This window comes from Spermophilus citellus (assembly GCF_964194105.1).
Source record: "Spermophilus citellus genome assembly, chromosome: 16".
Lineage (NCBI taxonomy): Eukaryota > Metazoa > Chordata > Mammalia > Rodentia > Sciuridae > Spermophilus > Spermophilus citellus.
In genome coordinates this window covers 78,413,735-78,419,734 of record NC_138196.1, presented here as the reverse complement: position 1 = coordinate 78,419,734, position 6,000 = coordinate 78,413,735, and the positions used below count along the sequence as shown (strand labels likewise).

Sequence of the window (6,000 nt, the reverse complement as noted above, 5' to 3'; positions counted from 1 at the left end):
TTAACCCACAACAAGGAAGAGTAGGGAGGGGAAAAATGGAAGTTCATTGGATTAGACAAAGGGGAATGACGGTAGGGGAGAGAGAATAGGAAATACAGTAGAATGAATTGGACATAACTTTCCTATGGTCATATATGAATACATGATCAGTATTAACTCCATATCATGTAAAGCCACAAGAATGGGATTCTAATTAGAATAAGTTATACTCCTTGCATGTATAATATGTCAAAATATACTCATATATATCTAAAAAGAACAAATTTTTAAAAAGAAAACTGGATATAGCCATATGCAAAGTAATTAATTTGTGTATCTTCCTTATTCCAAATACAAAATATAACTCAAAATGGATTAAAAACCTAAACATAAGATGTCAAACTATAAAACTCTTAGAAGGAAATGGAGGGGGAAAATCTCATGACAATGGATTTGGCAATATTTTCTTAGATATGACATCAAAAGCAGAGACAATAAAATAAAAAAGATAAGTTGGAGTACATCAAACTTAAAAATGTTCATCAAAGGACACAAGTATCAGACTAAAAAGGCAACCAATGGAATGTGAGAAAATATTTGATGTGGAGTTAATATGGGATCATGTATCTGACATGGGGTTAAAATCTAGAATACATAAAGATCTCTTACTCAACAACAGACTACCATTTTGGACCTTGTGGGACCTCATACCCTGGAGCTTTAGGGTGTTGGGAATTGCCATTGGTGGCTTTGAAGGTGCCTTGGTGGACACCATTGCTAAGGGCACTGCTGGAGATGGGGGTCGTGCCCAAGAGATGGATGAGACTGTTGCCCAGTTTATCAGGAGGACCATCTTGAAAATCCCCATGTATGAAATGATGAGAACCTTAAAAGCCTGGGATTTTTTTTTTAATCTGTTAACCAACTGCAGACCATAAGTTCCATCAGAGAAAGGAATGTCTCATTCAGGACTTGGTTCTGCTGTGTGAGAAGTATTTGAGTCTCAAGGATGCAGCCCTTGCAGATGTCATTTATACTCAAGTTCATTGGCACCAAAAAGTTTGGGATGTACTCAAACTCAGATGAGTACAGAACCAGATGAAGACATTGATCTTTTTGATGTGGAACAATTCAAACACTCATTCAAGAAAATTCTTCAGAGAGCACTGAAAAATGTGACGGTCAGCTTTAGAGATGCTGAGGAGAATAAAGTCTGAATTGCCTGGGGAACAAGGTGTACAAAGCCAAATCAATACCAACCCACAAACATGCTGCGTTACCCCCAGACTCTCTACGCCTTCCCCTCCTCCCTGCTAAAGAACATTTTGCCCTCTGGGTCAGGCACTGGCAGTTGCTAGCAACACCATCAGATGGTGAAAGTGGACCTGAGAAGTCGACACCTGGACTCTCTCAGGCTATTGTTTTTAACAGTATAATAAGACCTTTGAAAATCACAACTCTACAACACCTCTACAGGAAAGATGACTGGGACTAGATGTAAATATGGATTCAAGGATCATTCAGGAAAACACAGTAGAAAAAGACAGAGTCCAAAGAAAAAGAAAACTTTTGGAGATTGTCCTCAACCACAACTAGAATTTGCATAATGTAAGCTTGAAACAGAGTTCAAAAGTGACTTAAATGGGGGCATCTTGGCTTAGAGGAAAGAACCCGTCTGGTGCCTAATAAATTTCTCTAGGTCACATTTTTGGAAGCATTGAAATCCTTAGCACCAGCTGGTATTGCAGATGTACCACTTTCTCCACTGCTTACCTGCATATCCAACAAGGGAATGGATTATTTTAAAATCAGAGACAAATAAGATGTATATGGTTTTGTAAGCCCAAAGGCTCCTTGGCGATGATGCACATGCATTCCAGTTAATGGCTAACTGGACAGCTTCTGGTTATAAGCTTATACTTTCAATACCAAGAAATTAATCCTTGGTATTGAAAATTTAGAAGTGTTCATATGATTGTTGGGACTGATTCTTCCTTGGGCCCCCTCTCTCATTTTCCTGATAAATATAGCAGTTGTGGGCATTTGAGAGGTGACAGTACATGTATAGGCTCTGGATTGACCTTGAGTGCAGAATGCTCTGAAGCCAAGCAGATGGCATCATCCTGTTGGCATCATATCTAGTGTCCTTTTCCCCCACTCTTACCTCTACTCCATCCTAAGGAGGTCTAGTTCCAATTATTGGTTTCTAGGGATTTTCTTTTAAGCTTTGATCACTTGAAATGAACACCAAGGAACTATGCCCAACTCAAAACTTCCAGGAGAATCATAAAATTGGTCCATTTAGAGAGTAGAATTGGGTCCACTAAGTTGTTACTGAAGGACGTTACATATCCAATGACTCACTTATATAAAACAATTGTTTTACTGTAAATGCGATACTTTTAATAATTATTTTATCATAGGTATTACATCCAAACTGACCATTATAATACTTATTTGTGATTAAAGATACTGAAAATGTGGTAAAAAATCAAATAATCCAATTAAAAATGGGCAAAACACTCAAATAGACATTTCTCTAAATATGATTTCTAAATGCCAAGAAGTATTTAAAAAGATGTTCAGAATCACTAATCACTAGGAAAATGCAACTCAAAACCACAATGAAATATCACCTTATTCTCATTAAAAGATGGCTACTATGGAAAAAAAACTGCAAAGTAATATATGTTGGCAAGGATGTGAAGCAATTGGAATGAAAAATAAGGCAGTCACTATGGAAAACAGGATGGTGGTTACTCAAAAAAGTAAAAATAGAATTACTGTATGATTTAGTAATTCCACTTCTGGGCATATACCCAAAAGAATTGAAAACTGGGTCCTAAAGAGACATCTATATACCCAAACACATAGCAGCATTAATCACAATGGGTAGCAACCCAAGTATCCATCAACAGATGAGTGGGTAAACTGCATGTGGAAGTCTGATTTCATATATCATACAACAGAATATTATTCAGTCTATGATAAAACAATAGGGGCTACAGCATGGATGAACTTTGAGGACATTGTGCTAAGTGAAATAAACCAGACACAAAAAAATAAATAACATAATTCCACTTATGTGAGTTACAATGGTCAAATTCTTAGAGACAAAAAGTAGAATGGTTGTTTCTGGGTGCTGTGGGAAAGGGAAATTGGGGAGTTGGTTAATGGGTTTTGGTGAAAAATTTTGCAAGGTGAAAAGTTCTGGAGACCAGTTGCATAGAATGAGAAAATAATACCACCAAACTACATACTTAAAAATGATTAAGATGATAAATTTTTGCTGTTTTATCTCAATTAAAAAATCTAAAAAAACAGCAAAGGTGCAAAGGTAGAATTATAAATTTTTATGTGAAATCTTCCAATTTGTAAACATTGGCAACTGTCCTGAGCCTGTAGTTGCCTGCTGTGTTAGTTAGCCTTTTCATCACTGTGACCAAAAACCTGACAAGACCAACTTAGAGGAGGAAATGTTTATTTTGGCTCAGGGTTTCAGAGGTTCAGTCAATGGTTAGCTTACTCCATTGCTGTGGGCCCCAGGTGAGGCAGAACATTATGACAGAAGAGCATGGCGGAGGGAAGCAGCTTAGGATGTGACATGACACCAAGGAAGCAAAGAGCTGTGCTCACAAAATATAAACCCCAGAGGCGTACTCTCAGTGACCTACTTCCTCCAGCCATACCTACCTGCCTGTAGTGACCACCATGTTAGTGGAGTAATACACTGATTAGGTTATACCTTTTATAATTTAATCATTTCACCTCTGAAGATTCTTGTATTGTCTCACACATGAACTTTTGGGGGATACCTCATATCACAATCATGACATTACACCCCCATACCCCCCAAACTCATGCCCATCTCACAATGCAAAACACATTTAGACCATCTCCAAGAGTCTCCATAGTCTTGAGAGTTCCATAAATACCCCAAAGTCCAAGTCCAAAATCTCATCCGAGACTCAAGGCAAACTCATGGATGTTTTCCCCAATAAAGAGCAAATTGGATATTATATATATCCAATATAGTGGCACAGAGTAAACATTTCTGTTTTAGTTAGCTTTTTTTGCTGCTGCGACTATAAAACCTGACAAGAATAATTTTAGTGTAGGAAAAGTTGATTTGGGGGCTCACAGATTCAGAGGTCTTGGAATACAGACAGCCAACTCCATTCCTCAGGGCTCGAGGTGAGGCAGGACATCATGGTGGAAGAGTGGCAGAGATAAGCAGCTCATATGATGATCAGAGAGGAGAAAGAGAGAGAGAGAGAGAGAGAGAGAGAGAGAGAGAGAGAGAGAGAGAGAGAGAGAGAGACTGACTCTGACTCCACTCACCAGATACAAAATATATACCCCAAAGTTACACCCCTAGTGCCCACCTCCTCCAGCCACACCCTTCCTGTCTTCAGTTACCACTCAGCTAATCCATTAGGGGATCAATTCACTGGGTTAAAGCTCTCATAACCCAATTATTTCTCCTCTGAACCTTCTCACATTGTCTCATGAGCTTTTGGGGGGACACCTCACATCCAGACCATAATAATCTCCATTCCACAAGAAAGAAATAGAGGTATAGAAGGAAGGGACGGGACTGAAGCAAGATTGAAATCTAAACAAAAGCTGAACAAACAAGTCCTATTGCTCCACATCCAGCATCTGGGGACATGGAGCTTTACTGTTTCTCTGAAGGGCTTGTGTAACTTCACCACATGGCCTTGCTGGTCGTGCCCACGTGGCCTTTCTCTTGGCTTGTTTCTGCTTGACTCCTGCAGCTCCCTTCAGTAGGCGTCCTGTGTTACTGGCATCTCTTAATCCCAAGGGCCTTCACTGCTGCTTTGGCTTCCTTCTCACATCTTTACGCATCACCTCCTCAGGGGCAGCCCACAGGGATATGACCCTGCTACACTTTGCCTGGCTTCCCAGGCCTTCCTTTGAAATCCCAGCAGAAGCTCCTAAACTCCAGCATCCTGCATTCCTGCAGAACCAGCACCACATGGATGATGCCAAGGTCCACCATCATCTCAAGTAGGAGCCATGGCTGCAGCATCCTCTGAGGGCCTGGGTGGCTGACTATGGTGAAAACATTTCCTAGGCCCTTGTACAAGCAGGGTGCCTCATTGTCTTTATCAAAACGATTTTATACTTTTATACTCTTGAGCCTGAGATGGCTGTGGTCTTATCAATTCCTGAGATATCCTCAAGCCACCTTTCTAATTGTTTCTGGATAAAGTACTTGGTATTTCTTTAATGGTTATGTTCTCTTTAACAAACACACTTTTCATTAGCCCCAATTTTACTCACACGGCCAAACTGCAAGATTTTCCAATCTTTCTGTTCCTGATTATCATAGTAACTTGGCTAAAAAGCCAACAGCAATGTTCATGCTACCCCTGAAGGACTTGCTACTACTGAGGATTTGAAATTTAATAAGTACCTCTGAATGAAGTGTTTCTACTGAAAGAAAAGTTGGTGAGACTGTTATAGTCACCAAAATTTCTTTTCCCTGATCTCTAGATAAATCTTTGTCACTCCTTCCTGAAATTATGTAAAGAATTAGACAGTTTTAGTGTCTGATCTGGTATACACTTGGAATTTTTCTCTGCCAGATTAATTAGTTGATCACCTTTAAATTCAGCTTTACAGAAAGTCTCAAGACATGGGCAAAATGTAGACAAGTTTTTTGCCAGAATGCAACACGAATGGTTTCCAGCCCAATTTCCAATAGAGTTCTCTTCTCTGAAACATCATGAGCTCAGTATATATAGTCCTAACATTCTAAGCTTCTACCAGAATAACCCATTAAGCTCCATTTACAACATTCTAAAGCATCTCTAGCTTGCATCTCAAAATGTTTCAAAGTTCCCCCACCTGCAAACCAGTTCCAAAGGCTTTTCAAACACATAGTCAGGTTAGTCATAGCATGACCCCACTTCTTGGTACCAATTTCTATTTTAGTTAGCTTTTCATTACTGAGACCAAAAGACCTGACAAGAACATAGAGGAGAAAGTTTATTT

General features: G+C 39.3%; 1 pseudogene across 1 annotated transcript; it reads left to right on the top strand.

Moving 5' to 3' along the window:
- The first annotated feature begins 794 nt into the window (after positions 1-794).
- On the top strand, positions 795-1,801 carry LOC308635161 (centromere protein N-like; annotated as a pseudogene). The gene is made up of 2 exons: positions 795-1,012; positions 1,078-1,801. The product of its transcript is annotated as a centromere protein N-like (transcript).
- The last annotated feature ends 4,199 nt before the right edge of the window (positions 1,802-6,000 follow it).